Here is a 15,164-nt window from a genome sequence, read left to right as displayed (position 1 = left end):
GACATTTACAGAGACATGTTGGAATATTCTATTTTTGGGTAACACTCAGTTAATGGTCCATGACAATCTCATATCCTAATAAACCTTTTCCATCCAATCAAACACGATTGCAATTCACACTATACTGTATTAAAGACTAGACTAAGTCTTCACCCTGCCTAGTAAAACTGAAAATCAAATGGAAAACTGAGTTACCACATCCATGGTGGCTTACAGATGGCTTATGAAATAGAATGTAGTAAAGTTTGGAAACCCATACACGTGGGGTGGGGTGGGTTGGGGGACGGGGGATTAGAACGAATCTTTGCATGGAATATCCAATAGGCTAACATAAAAGAAGGGTCCAAAATAAAGAGTCGGGTTAGGCTCTTTTTCAACCACATTTTCAACCACCCAGAACACGCTGGGAACGGCAAAGACGTGTAAAAAAAACACCCCGAAGACTTTAGCAACCACATTGTGACTCCCTGGCATCAACCCACAACACCCTAAAAACAATAGAGGCTTTTGCAGTGTATATTATTCTTCAATAAAATGTGTTTTATTTTAAGTGATGTGTTTTATTATGTAAAGCCTCTTTCTCTCAGAAATGTCAATTCTTAGTAAATAAAAAAGTAAACTCCAGTTAAGGCTTGAAGCTCTTTGCATGTAGTTTTAATACTCTTGACCTTGAGGTTCACATAATGTGTTTTAGAAACAGACGACACCACCTCCGGTACAAAATAAAATGCCTCCAAAAGACTTTCAAGGCTAAAATATGCTAATAAATGAATGCGAGAAGAAATAGACAAAATATGTGCTGGATTGCTGTTCTGACCTATATAATGTATTGCTGTATGGATTTCTGACCTTAAATGCTACATTCAACATGCAGCCAGGTTATTTGGCCCACTGTGTGTTTGTCACAATCTGTGTTCATGGCTTATGATATATAATATTTGTTCATCTCTCCTGATACCATTACTTATTACTGCAGGAAACCCATCAAGTTGCTGTCACTTCAGAGAGGATTATTTTCCGTGCTTTATACATTTTATAAGAAAATGTAAAAATTACTAAAGTTTTGTCAAGTTTTAAATGTTTTTTTATATGTCTATGTGGTGTTTTTAATATGCTTTAAGACAAACCATGTGCAAATTCATAAGTCAACACCATTGGTGAGTATTTTCTCTATTGTCTCAAAAACACGGTTTGAAATCCCCTGGTGTTTCTGACGTCACAAACTACCTTGTAACCAATCACGTCAACGTGTGATCGTCAACGAGCTGATCTCTGAGCTGGTGTGAGTGAGCGGAGGCGTGGCTAATTTGCATATTCATAGAACCGCATATACTAAATGAGGCAAGGGTGGAGAGTTACATTCAAGCTATTTTGAGGCATGAATTATTTTTGTAAAGGCAAAAAAAAAAAAAAAAAAAAAGTTTAAATATGTAATTTTGGTGAACAAAGGTGAGTATTAAGGGATATAATTATTGACTACAGGGGGATTTAAAATATATATTATTATTATTATTATTATTATTATTATTATAACAATTTATATCAGGGTAGAATTCTCACTATTAACTTTCTATTAACTACAACTTTTGCCTCAAATTCCTAATTACTGCTTATGAATAGTTAGTAGCCTAACGTAGTTAACTAACTATTAATTCTAATTTTAAGTTTAGGTATTGGGATTAAGGGATGTGGAATAAGGTCATCCAGAATAAGGCATTAATATGTGCTCTATAAGTACTAATAAATAACCAATATCCTAGTAATATGCATGCTAATAAGCAAATGGTTAATAGTGAGAATTGGACCCTAAACTAAAGTGTTACCATTATTACTATTAAAGACAACTAGAAAAGTCATGGGAATTCACTGACATTGGAGACAAAGTTAATGCTTTAATAAAACATAAGAACTCAACTGAGCTATAAAATTAAAAAAAAAAAAAAAAATCCTCTGGGTTGATAAATAGTCTCTCCGTCACACTCAAGACCTCATGTTTGCAGTCTGAATGGTACAAGAAAGCACTTGAGCCTCTGTTTTACAAAGTTCAAGGGAATTGGCTTTGGTCAACATTACTTTAAATGTATGAATGTGAGGTTCTTAACTTTTGGACCACTTTTCAGTAAAATCACATGCACCCAGACTCTTCAGCACATAACAGCCCCCGCTGTAGTCCAGCTGAAAGGATGAGTGTGTTTGAAAATGTGTCTGACGCTGTCTGAAAAATATCAGAATGTAGTCAGTCACTCTGCAGACTGCAGAGACGAGGCGCAGATGGCCCGGAATGCTTGAGATGCTACAGCAAAAGGAAAACTGACTGAACAAAAGACTGAACATGAGCTATTTCCAACGTATTTTATATATATATATATATATATATATATATATATATATATATATATATATATATATATATATATATATATATATATATATATATATATACCCAGTATATATATATATACACTAGCATGGAATGCTGTGTAAACTTGGGAGTTTTTCCACATTAAAATGTCATATTCAATAATTATTATTTTAGGAAAGATTATATAAATCACGCAGACAAAAACCAGATTCAAGGTGTTTCTTTTAAAACATTGTTTCAAATACTGCAATGGGATTTAAGCAGCAATTTTGAGCTTTATTTTATTTATTTTTTCATCTGAAAGATAAACATTTTGCTCAGTCATTCAAGTGCTTGGGAAAAAATACATTACATTCTCATCAATGCATAAAACCAAAAATGCATATTATTGCACAAAGATAATAAAAAGGACGTTCCTTTTCCATTTTGAAACCTCATTTTAAAAATTCCTTTAAGAAATGTGTTTGTGTTAATAAACAATCTCAATTAATTAATATTAAGATGGGTAATAATCTACATTAAAAAGTAAGGGTTGACAGTTTTACAGTTAATTTACTAGTCTGCGTTTAAGGTCATTTCACTTCCTTCAATATATGTTTTAACACAGAGAACCATACCAATACTATTCAATAGGGTTGACATGTTAGGTTTAAATATCAAAATGTCAAAATATATGATAAAGTGAAAAGGGGATAAATGTATTTATTCTTGTCGATTTTTTTTTAAATGATTTTTATAATGATTATGCCTATTTTTTATTTGTTTAATTTAACAGTTATGATGGTAACAGGGTTGATAATATGTGCACGACACATTTATGTAAAGTGAATTACCATTGTGTATGAAATTCTATATAAAATAACCTTGCTTAAAACCTAAATGGTTAGTCTGCCATTTATTTTTAAATGTATTATTATTGTATTATTTACACATATGTTAATGAGAAACACAAAAGGTACTCATTTTACAGAATGTCTCAGCATCAACCTTTTGTAAAAGGCTCAATTCCAAGACACAAAGTAAAACTTAACAACACCAGCTTTCCGACCTTTAGATTAATCTTGTTCTTGGGAATGTTTCTTTGTCTGGGTGTCTACCTCAAAGCATTTTTTAAACTACAACAGGATACAGTTCATTTAGTAGGACTAGCAAGAACAAACCTCCCTGTGAGTAACAGAATCTGCTGCACATTTTCAGCCATCGATCTTTGAGATGACATCACTGATACACTCTCTGCTGAAGAACGACTGCAACATCTGCTGTGACGGCCACACAAATGGGAACTGTCCTAATTTATATGGCAAGAAACTGAGGATTGCTTAGCTAGTCTTTTAATACTCACTTTGAGAATGAAGCTATTCAAAAGCCAACTTTCATGCTATATTTTTTGTTATATTAATAGTTCACCTTTTTTTTTCTTTTACTCACAGTCACATCATTAATAAAATATATTATTTGTATGTATATATACTGTATATTGATACTTTGCACGTGACGTCAGTTGTACTGGCTGGCGGGCAAGAACGTCATTCTCTAGCAACGAAAACCAGTAAACTAATCAAGGATCTTGCCAGGACGTTGCCAGTTTTAATATACAAAAGTTGGTGTTTTGAGGTGTACACGACATGCCAGATAGTTGTTGTGCGATTGGGTGCACTAACCGCGTTTGTTGCCCGCCAGATATCACGTGACTGCAAAGTATCAATTAGTGCTGTCAAAACGATTAATCGCAATTAATCGCATCTAACATAAATGTTTGTGTCTACATAATATATTGGCCTAATAATAATACTTTTATTTCCCCATTATTTTTAATTCAATTAAAATGATGTTCACAATGCTTCAAGGGATTGTAGTTATTTCCCTCACTAAAGCCATTAAGCAGCCAACACAGTCTTGTACCAAAAGCATTTCTGCTTCAAATCAAAGTTTGTAGTGTTCACCTTGTAGTTGATTGGCTTGGTGCATGGGTTATAACTCTTTAATGAAGAATTTTTGGTAACACTTTATTTTACAGTGTCATTGTTACATATGTTACATGTAATTACTGTAGTGATAACTATAAATTATGCATAATTACATGTAATTAACCCTAAACCAAACCCTCATCCTAATCCTAACCCTATAGTAAGTACATGTAGTTAATTATTATTACTCAGTACTTAAATGGGTTCCACTTTATTTGGATAGTCCACTTTAGACATTCTACAAACTATAAGTAACTTTGCAACTACATGTCAACTAACTCTCATTAGAGTATTAGTAGACTGTAGTAGACTGTTAGGTTATGGTTAGGTGTTAGGGTTCGTGTTAGTAGAATAAGTTGACTTGTAGTTGCCAAGTTACTTATAGTCAGTAGAATGTCAGTTGGGGGACCATCAAAATAAAGTCTTAGCAGATATTAAGCATACAGTCTACTAATACTCTAATGACAGTTAGTTGACGTGTAGTTGCAAAGTTACTTATAGTTAGTAGAATGTCTAAAGTGGACTATCAAAATAAAGTGTTACCCTTAAATGTATAATTACACTGTAATACTGATAACTTAAAATAAAGTGTAACCAGTTTTTTTTTTTTTTTTTTATGTATGGAAAAAATAATCCCGAAAGGAGCCAGGCACTGTTGCACTCTTTGTCATATAAGTTTTGAATAACATGAAGGTGGGTTAATAGCAACAGAATTTTCTTTTTGGGGTGAATTATCCATGTCATTGTTAAAACGACTTCAGTTCCAGTAAGTGAAAGAGAAACCTGTTATCTAAAGTCAACGTGGGAGAGACATAGTCTGTGTGAACAGCGTCACCACTCTACCGCCATCTTGAATTTAGATCAGCGATGATGATCAGAGATTCAGGAGTAAAACAGAAGAAAGGAGATGAGTAACAGTGATGCATCTTTTCATCTTTGTTTTCAAAGATCCGAGACTAGAACTTCTCAGAGGCGAATCCATAACCCCATCTCTCTCCTTCATCCATCAGTCTGATCGAATCTTTCAGACTCGAAACAAAAGCAAGAGAAGTGAAACAAAGATGGTTATAATAGGGGCCTGCATCTCGTCACGATATCACCCCCTCAAGATCTCCTAAACAACCACATTACAGAGAAACAGTCCTAGGAGCGCCAGAGAGCCGAATCGTAAATATATTTCACAGCACAATTCTGTTTAGATTTGATATGCGCTTTAACAAGAAGATAAGGTGTAAGGTCTGATTTCAGTGGGTCTGCTGTGACCTCCTGCTGCTGTACCCATCATTTCACCAACCAGCTTGACACCAAACAAGATAAGAGAGAGCCAGAGCCAGAGACACAACACACAGAGACTCATGTGGGCTACATCCACTGAAAACCTGCAAACACTCAGGAACGTGTAATAAGAGATGGTCTTCATCACTGTCAATTTAAGCAATGCATAGCTGTCTTCTCAGCTGAAACTGTCCATGAAAGAGCAGGCATTTCCCTCTAATGCCATCAGTGTTGAGGAAGCAACTTTTGAAACTGCAGCTTGCCAAGCTGCAAATAATTTGAAGTACTTCAATTTACAGTCAAGCTTCTCCTAAATAAGTAGTTAGTCACAAATAACAAAAGGTAACTCACTACACTGAACCTGCTTATTATCTACCAGCATATATTGACGGAATATATATTCACTTAAAAACCAGCAATTGTTGTTGATTTGCTGATAAATTGTTATCAAACAATTTTGACTTGAATAAAACTGGATAAATTAAATGTTACATGAAGAACAATTTTAATTTATCTGAGAAAAAAAAAAAATACTGCAGTTTCGGTTGTCTAAAAATGTAAGGTCTTCTGCATAAATGAAATGACATGTGTTGACAATTTTTATTTATGCAAGTGTATCTTGCACAAACCAATTAGGATGATATGTTTGGACTACTAAAATGATCAGTACCAAACTGCAACTTTGCGAAACTTATACTTCAGTAAGACCTTCTGTTAACTATGGAAGCTTGTTTCCGCCACAGAATAAAACATTTTAAAAGATAATTGTGACTTTTTATCTCAGTTTACATCTCATGCATATAAACTTACAATTACAAGTTATAAAGTCAGAATTGCGAGATATAAAGTTGCAGTTGTGAGTTATAAAGTCAGAATTGTGAGACTTTTTTTTTCTCGCTATTGCGAGTTTATATCTCACAATTCTGACTTTATAACTCACAACTGCGACTTTATATCACTTTATATCGCAATTCTGAAAAAAAAAAGAGTCTGAATTGCCAGATGTGAACTCGTAATTGTGAGAAAAAAAAGTCAGAATTGTGAGATAAAAAGTTGCAATTACCTTTATTATTTTTTTATTCTGTGGCTAAAACAAGCTTCCAAAGGAAACTGTCAAAACTACCTTGTCGTTTTTCTGGCATGTGTAGTATTTTTACCACAAAAACAAAAGCAGACCAAACTGCAACATTTGTGGAACGTTTTAGTCTAGGCTTAAAATGACGTAGGATAGGAAACATTACCACAGTGTTTTAACAGCTTTAATAAAAAAGGCCTGAACTAATATAGGAAAACAGCTATCACTATCACATGACTTTGTTTGTACAAGTTTGTACTGCTGCCTATTTTAGTTAGGTGTTCCCCAACTGAATGCCACACGAATAATTTCAGTCTGTTTAAAAATGGCCTTCCTTATGTTAATCTGCTTTATGCAGCTGATTAGGGCTAAATGCAAAACAATGCAAATGAATTGACAACATGAAGGAGTTTCAGTCACTTTCTCAGCAGATTCATCACCCACACCCACAAGTCTACTATCCCAAAACCATGCTGCAAGCTCACTAACACTAACAGAGACCAGTAACACAATGTTTTGTATCATCCAGACCTTGCGGGAAGAACAGGAAACAAAGTAACATGTGACTGGCCCTGTTTGATTTTTGCATGACAAACACCAATCAGGAGGCAGCTGTGATGAGGCTTAATCCATTAAAACCAGCGTCTCCTCCCGGTTAAATCCTAATGAGGATTTAAAGAGCTCGGCTGCAGGGGGCCGTCGGACAACAGACACACCTTGCTGAGCAGTCTGCCCCCGACCCACTATTCTCCTTTCTTATCATACAGATCAGGAGGAGGGCTGATGAAAGACGGTGAAGACGAATGCGGGCATATTGACCCCCCGGCCGCTTGGCATTATGGGAAGTCTGATCCCTCAGTCTGATAGAAAACCCCTGGGTAAGAGGAAAAACAAAAAGCAGGAGACAAGAAGAAGAAAGACACAAAGAGAGCTGTGTAGTCTGAGGTATAAAAACGAAAACAAAGGAATCCGAGATCTGGATCCAAGATCTTAATAAAGAAGCTTAATACGGGCGCATTCAGATATATTGATATTGACGGAACGTCGATATGCACAAAAAGCCACAGGGCTGAGGCTGAGGGGAATTGGCTTTAGCCGCTCAAAGATAATCAGTTTCGCTAGTTTAAATGTTTCCTTGCAAAGTGTAACTGCACAGATGGGATTTTGAGGCATGTGAAAGGCTTGTCCACACTTGTCCGTCTCTAAAGAGAATGGCGCTTTTTCACAGCAGGATCCACATAATTTAATCAGACCCTTCAGAAAGAAACAAATCTGTGACGAATCTTGCACTGGGTAGAATGAGTTGGTTGCTGATTCCAAAATACATGACAACAATTTTAGTTAGTATTGTAATCCATTATATTACACATTTAAAGTAATGTAATTTGACTACTTTTAGATTACTTTTAGATTACTTTTGACCTAACTCAATTATCACAATGATTTGAATAGGATAGTCTTGTACCATATTGATATAACATTCAAAGAAAAAGAAAATATATTTTATTCTTTATCAACAACATGAAGTGCATTAAATATTACATTACGTTGTCGGCACCAATAGCCTCATGGGCAGCGCACTGACATATAGAGCTGTTGTACTTCGGGCGACCCGAGTTCGAATTCCAGCTCGTGGACCTTTCCTGATCTCGCTTCCTGTCCACTCTATCCTATCCTTTCACAATAAAGGCAAAAATCACCAAAAGTAAATCTAAAAAATAAAAAAAATAAAAAATAAAAAAAACTACTAAAAACTAAACTAAAATATAAAATAAATACTTACAAAAGATTAAAAATATATGTTCACCTGCATGTCAAGTGACCATTATACAGTACATCAGATTACAGTGAACTTAATTTAATTATTATTATTGGCTTAGTTGTATTATTGACCTATCTTATTGACTTAAATCTCAGGGGGTAGTTCAAGTAAGTATTAGGTCAAAGAGGTTCAGCTGACAAAAAAAAAAAAAAAAAAAAAAATATATATATATATATATATATATATATAGATATATATATATACAGTATATATATATATATATATAGATATATATATATATATATATATATATATATATTGGGAATCCCTATTATGAGACTAACATGTAATCTTGTAATCAATAAAAACGTAAGTCTGATTGCAAGTATTTTAACATGTAATATAATCAAATTACAAGTACTTAATTTTTGGAAACTGATTCAGTATACATGTAATCAGTTGCAACCCAGCACTGTATTTATACCAGCCTAAACTGGTCTACAAGACTGGCCGAGCTGGTTAGGCTACACTGTTAAAAATTACCAGCAATTCACAATAATTAACAGTATTATTTTACAGTAACTTGTTGTAATTAAGTTTCCCTGTAATATCCCAATGAATACCTGTAAAAACTACAGTATCCTTGGATTTTACAGCATTTAACTCTTATTTTACAGTAAAATATTGCAATCTAAAACCTGCTGTTATATCACAACAAGGTCTGTAATATCACAGCAACACAGTGAAAAAAAAAAAAGGATTTCACAGCATTAAACAGTATTATTACAGTGAAATATTGTATTGAAATTATGCCCTGGGAAGTCACATGACATAACCGAACTGTTTTGAATTTGAACTGAAAAGGCGCGGTCGTGTCCCTCTTCTGAATTTCCGGGCTGAATGGAGAAGGTGAGTAGCATACATGTTTGCAGCACTTACACCCATGTTATTTTAATATGATGATAATATTTACTTTCAAATAAACGTTTATCGCATGACACAGTTCACATTTTGTTAGCAGGTGCCCGGAATTGTTGAAAGTTCTCTCACAGCATTTGCTAATAGTAGTAATGTTAGTAGCTAATGAAGAGAGTTTCGCTATAATTTTTCATGTCACTATCACCGTTTAGACAAATCTGGTGTTTGTAAAGTTTATAAAAACCAATGATGGGACAAACATTACTATTTATGTGTGCACATTTCTGTAATTAGTCAAGGTTATCATAGATTAGCAGGGCTAACCGTTAGCTGTTTAACTTTAATAACTTAGTGATTCAAACGGTCCATGAAAAAATATTTTTTCAGCGGATATCCTAGTTACAACATTATTGAGCTAACTGTTAAGTGGGTCGCACACCGGATGCGCAGCGCCACGTCTTTTAAATTCGAACACATTATTCTCTATGAGAATGTAAGAGGAAGATATAGGCTACATCTCTATAAATGTAAATTTAATATAAAACCATGTAAATGGCGCTCTGTGGCGCGGCAGGATTTTGAACACGGTCCTGAGCCGTTGCTGGGCGTCGCGGACAGACGCCGAAAGGCGCCGCCGGTGTGTACTCTCATAGAGAATAATGTGTTCGAATTTAAAAGACGTGGCGCGGCGCGGCGCCGAGCTGCGCATCCGGTGTGTGACCCCCTTTAGTCTCATGTCGTGTTCGACAACGGGAGGGTTTTAACATTAGGGTTTCCCACTTGTCCTGATATGAATGAATAATAATTGTAAAAGTTGTAAATGCACGTTACATTGAGTGAGCAATCTCAAAGTGCTACAGAAAAAAAAACACTATATATATACCACTATCATTTTTGACATACGGCTAAAATTAAATTACAATGATCAATGATCATAATCTGCATTCAAACTGAAATTCTTATTTTTGTTTGCATTTGTGTAATTTCTCCTTTTTCTTTTCTTTCCAGGTCATCAGAGAGAGTTTGATGCTTGAAGTTGATGTAAGATTTTTTATTCAAATATTTAAAATGCAAAATGAGTGATTACATTATCAACATTTACCTTGCATGATTTACTACCTCTGACCAATGAACAATATTTATCCTTTATCCTAAATCCATGCTATTGTGTGTTAACTATGTTACAGCCATGTGCCACTGGTCAATACTGCAGAACTCCCCAGCAGCCCCTGCTTGATCATTCAAGGTAATGTTACTTTGATCTAGTATCGACATTTCTAACTCATTATTTTGTTTTCATTCTAGAAATCTACAAGACCACAATAAGTAATAATAATTATAATTATAATAATAATTACATTTGTATAGCCATTTGTATCTTAAGCAGATCGCAAAGTGCTCATAACACATAATGCTGTATCTGTTCATTTCAGGTGACATGATGAAGCCCTCTGGATGGCTTATATCCATCGAGGGACATGTCGTGATGGGCCCACACCCTTTCTTTTTACACGGAGTAGCTGCTTTCTTCAGCAGCTATTACGTCTTCAACCTTGAGTATCCTGCCGCTGGATCGTCAACGCTGGAGTTCATTCAAAGGTATTTTATAAAGATCACATTTAATCTTGTAATTCACATTATAGTACAGGCTTCCAACTCAATGATTGTCTTGAGGTCTAAAATGCTGACAAACGAGGTACCTGAGGCCCCGTCCACACTACCGTGTTTTTGTTTAAAAACGGAGACCTTTTGCTACGTTTGCACCTCCCGTCTACACTAAAACGGCAAAAACGGAGACCCAAAACGGAGAATTTTAGAAACGCTGCCGACCCGTTTTTCGTTTTGAATCTCCGGAGGGCGTTTTAGGGTGGACAGGTCAAAACAGAGGACTTTAGAAACGATGACGCAGAGGCTCGCGCTCGGCTCTATGATTGGGTGTCATCAGTCATGGAGTATACACAGGTAATATTCAGTACCAGTAAACTCCACCCGCTGGAACAGTTTCTTACAGTAAGAAGAAGAAGAAACTGCCTCTTGGAAGCGTCTCAGGTGCGGCTCGCGCAGTAAACGCATAGCACTACATGCTATATAGAACCGACGCCTATTTTTCATGCGACATGCAAGCGTGTTGGAAGCGTTTCCAAGAAAAATAGAATAGGAAAACATGTTTATATGTCATTTTGACACAAATACATATTAATAAATGATATTTTGATGTTTGAAAGCATTTTTTTACAGTCTATGTTTGAAAGTCTCTAGGTTTACACCGGCACGCGCATGCCCAGTGTTGGTGAATGGTCACGTGATACGCGTTTTCAGTCGTTTTAATGTGGACGGAGATCAATTCTAATATGCAGCTAAAACGCTGGTGTGGACGGAAATCGTATTCGTTTTAATTCTCCGTTTCTAAACTAAAACGCAGTAGTGTGGACGGGGCCTGAGGCTAGCCTGGTGAGACCACCCTGATCTCGCGAACTCATTCAATTTCGCTCTGCAGATCAGTCTGGGTTTCTACACATGTTATGCTGACAAATACCTGCTGGTCCAATCACAGCTATTTATTTTGTTTTGGGGCAGGCTATGTGATGATGATTTTGAAACGTCTATTGCGAAATGCGAATGTATTGAATGAAGTAGATGAAATTTTCTTTCAAAGCAGAACAAAATGCTCTCAGGCCCTTTATTGAAAAGGATATGTTTGTCATACTTTCAACAGGGTTTGGTTTTAATTTACCAACTGGCCAATTGTGTGAAGATGCATTTCAGTGGCGGCACACGTTGATATGGCCTCTCATAGTAGAAAATCAACCCTATTTGCCTCAGGCAAACCTAACCTGAGGCACCTTGGCTAAAAATGGCTAAAAAAAAATTATGGTGAGAGTAAGATCTAACAAGTTTGGATTATAAATCTATTAGGGTTTGATGTGGGGGAAAAGCACAGCAAAAAGCACACCTTGATAAATGCTGTCTGCAATACATACTGTAAGTCTATTTAAAACTGAAACTATCTTTGCTTATTAACAGGTGCTTCCTGGGCATCAATCCTGAAAGAGGCTCAAAGACCAAGAAGCGGACAACAATGAACCCTCATGTGAGCACCCTTTTGAGGAAACTTATTGACTTTGAGTGGGCATCATAGTTTTTTTTTGCAGCGGTAGTTGTCAGGCTCAGTTTTGAGTAGCCTTGTTCTTTTTGTAATTTTTCAAGACAACTTTGCACTACAAGATTTTTACACAATGCTGTTGCGTGTGGACTCATTATAATGTTTGAGACTGAGAGGAGCACCTGACCCCTTTACGACATTCCTTCATCGCTCTCTTATCTTGCCATGAAGGCCTCATTCCCATCCTGTCCATTACTGTTATTGTGACACAGCTAGTTGAGTTGCAAGTTTGCACAATTTCTCTGCATTTTCTGACTTTTATGACTAGAAAGTTGAATTTCTTGAACTCTTGAAGTTCTTGGCATCTGCTGTACATTGAAAAATATGTATTTGTTAATAAATATGCCATTGGGCTAACATTGACTTTACCTCAGAGTTGTTTGTTGGGGGGAGGGGGTTAATTGTACAATGATTGTAAATTCACAGTATATTATTGTCAACTTGTACATTACTTTCAAAGTACACACTGTAAAAGTACAGGGCCTTGTAACAATGTACAGCAAAAGATTGTAATTCCCCAGTAATGTACTGTAATATCACAGTAATTGCTTTGTCATTGAAGCTGTGAAGTTACAGTATACAGTTGTGCTTTTACAACAATGCATTGTAATATCACAGATATAAAATTACAGTAAATTGCTGTGAGTATATTTCACAGTATATTGCTGTAATCCTTACTGTGAAAGTCATGCAAAATTTATCCAATTATTTATTGTAAATTCACAACGAAAAATTTTGCAGTGTAGTCTATTTTGATGATTCATGAAGGGGTTTTGGCACTTCTCAACTGGCCATGCTTGGGGACCAGCAAAGACCAGCAAAATCCCTTAGGCAGTTTTTTTTTTTTTTTTTTTTTTTTTTTTTTTTTGAGCAGGGTTAACATTACCAAAATGGATCTAGATCCCGGATCAAGAAAAAACTATTAGAAAATAGCTAGTTCTATTATTTTTGTTTCACTTACATTCCCCAGAATAGACATAAAATCACAATACAAAACACATTTTTCTGTAAAATACTTGCTTGACACATGAGGAGACAAATGCACAACCCCCTCAATCAAAGAACCTGGAAAGATCAGCTCTAATTCTGTCTGTGTGTGAGTTCAGAGAGACCAATAGCCCATAGACATGGAGAAAAGGACAGAAGATGAGAGAGAGAGACACGTGGTTGGGGGAAAGACAGAGAGAGTGAGACAGCTAGACAGCAACAGAAACAACTCAACAAACCTTGATATGAGCATTTCCACAAAACAACAACAACAACAACAAAAACTAGAACAACCAGCCTTCATTTCTCATGATGCAACACAAAACTTATATTTGTGGACTCACACATACATACACACACACACATATATATATATATATATGTATATAACTGCCATTCTAGACGTCCCTGTGACATATTTTTACTGTTAATCAGCAGACATTCAACTGAGGTGTTTAAAGAGTCGAGATAGGCAGCTCATTTCAGTCAGAGAGACAGATGGCTCATTTCTGCCAGAAAGACAGACGGCTCGTTTCAGACAGAGAGACAGACAGCTCATTTCAGTCAGAGTTTGAAGGCAAGAGGGACAGCAGCTGTCCAAATAAGGGGCCCATTTGAGGTGGAAAATGTGATTTTTAGGTTACACTTACAGTAAATAGGGAAGAGTGTTAACCTTTGGGAGATGATTCAAATGTAAAAAGGATTTGTAGACTTGTGGTGGGTGATATTACCAAAATTCACGGTATAAGTAATTTCATAACATGGTTACTGTGCATATATATATATATTTTATTTATTTTATAAATAAATTTATTTATTTATTTATTTATTTTTTTTACCTATGGTTTTGTTTTTGTTATTTTGGAAAAAATTTGAATATATTGGGAATATTTTAAAGATGAGATTATCTGATAATGTTCTTTTTTAGAACTTAGAACGGAAATCAACAAATTATTTAAAAAAATAGTTTCACATTACATAACAAAACTAAAACCTTAAAATAATAGTAGCAGTAGTAGTAGTAATAATAATAACAAAAATAAAATGATGGTTTTGTAAAATTATTCAGTAAAGCATGCAGATAGACAGTTGTGCAGATATAGAGTGTTGGCATATTTCGAACATTATGGGGTGTATATCGTTCAGCTCTTGCCAATGGTGAGAGTTTTCATCCCAAACAGTTTCAAATGCTTTGGAGAAATGCAAATGACCTACAGCCCTGTATTTATGCATATCGTGTTACGAATCCAGGAAAAAAAAAATCAATAGGGAAGACCTTTACATATCTAAAAAGATTGACCAAATCTCCAATTCTGAGTTAAAAATTGCAGTTGAAATGGAGGCATCATAGGTCAAGATTCCAATTGGCTTCCATGAAAAAAAGAACATCATGAAAGGAAACTATTCACTCGAAGAAAAACTGGGTTATACATTTGCCTAATAGAGGTAGGTGAAAGTTAGCTCTTCGAAAAATCAAAAGTTCAATCTTTAATTCTATTTTGTCAAAAGGCTACAGCCGCCAAGAATGCTGTTAATTCTTAAATATGTGATTTGCCTGTCTGGAAGTCACACTGAAGCTGTTCTGATATGAATTAAGATGGAAATTAAGTGTTTTTATGAATACAGGCGGGTGGCCACCGGTCGAGGCCATGGTT

General features: G+C 35.4%; 1 protein-coding gene and 1 long non-coding RNA gene across 10 annotated transcripts in view; one reads left to right on the top strand and one right to left on the bottom strand.

The window, feature by feature from the left end:
* adgrl2a (adhesion G protein-coupled receptor L2a) overlaps positions 1 to 15,164 on the bottom strand; it is a 136,675-nt gene that overhangs the window by 69,532 nt on the left and 51,979 nt on the right. The window lies entirely within an intron of this gene.
* LOC308685266 lies at positions 10,522 to 12,514 on the top strand. The gene is made up of 3 exons (XR_014029442.1): positions 10,522 to 10,605; positions 10,793 to 10,958; positions 12,384 to 12,514. It is a non-coding gene; the product is annotated as an uncharacterized lncRNA (long non-coding RNA).

Source organism: Scardinius erythrophthalmus (assembly GCF_964197995.2).
Source record: "Scardinius erythrophthalmus genome assembly, chromosome: 25".
In the NCBI taxonomy this organism is placed as follows: Eukaryota; Metazoa; Chordata; class Actinopteri; order Cypriniformes; family Leuciscidae; genus Scardinius; species Scardinius erythrophthalmus.
Note: the sequence above shows the minus strand (reverse complement) of the source record. Positions and strands in the feature narration are given on the sequence as shown.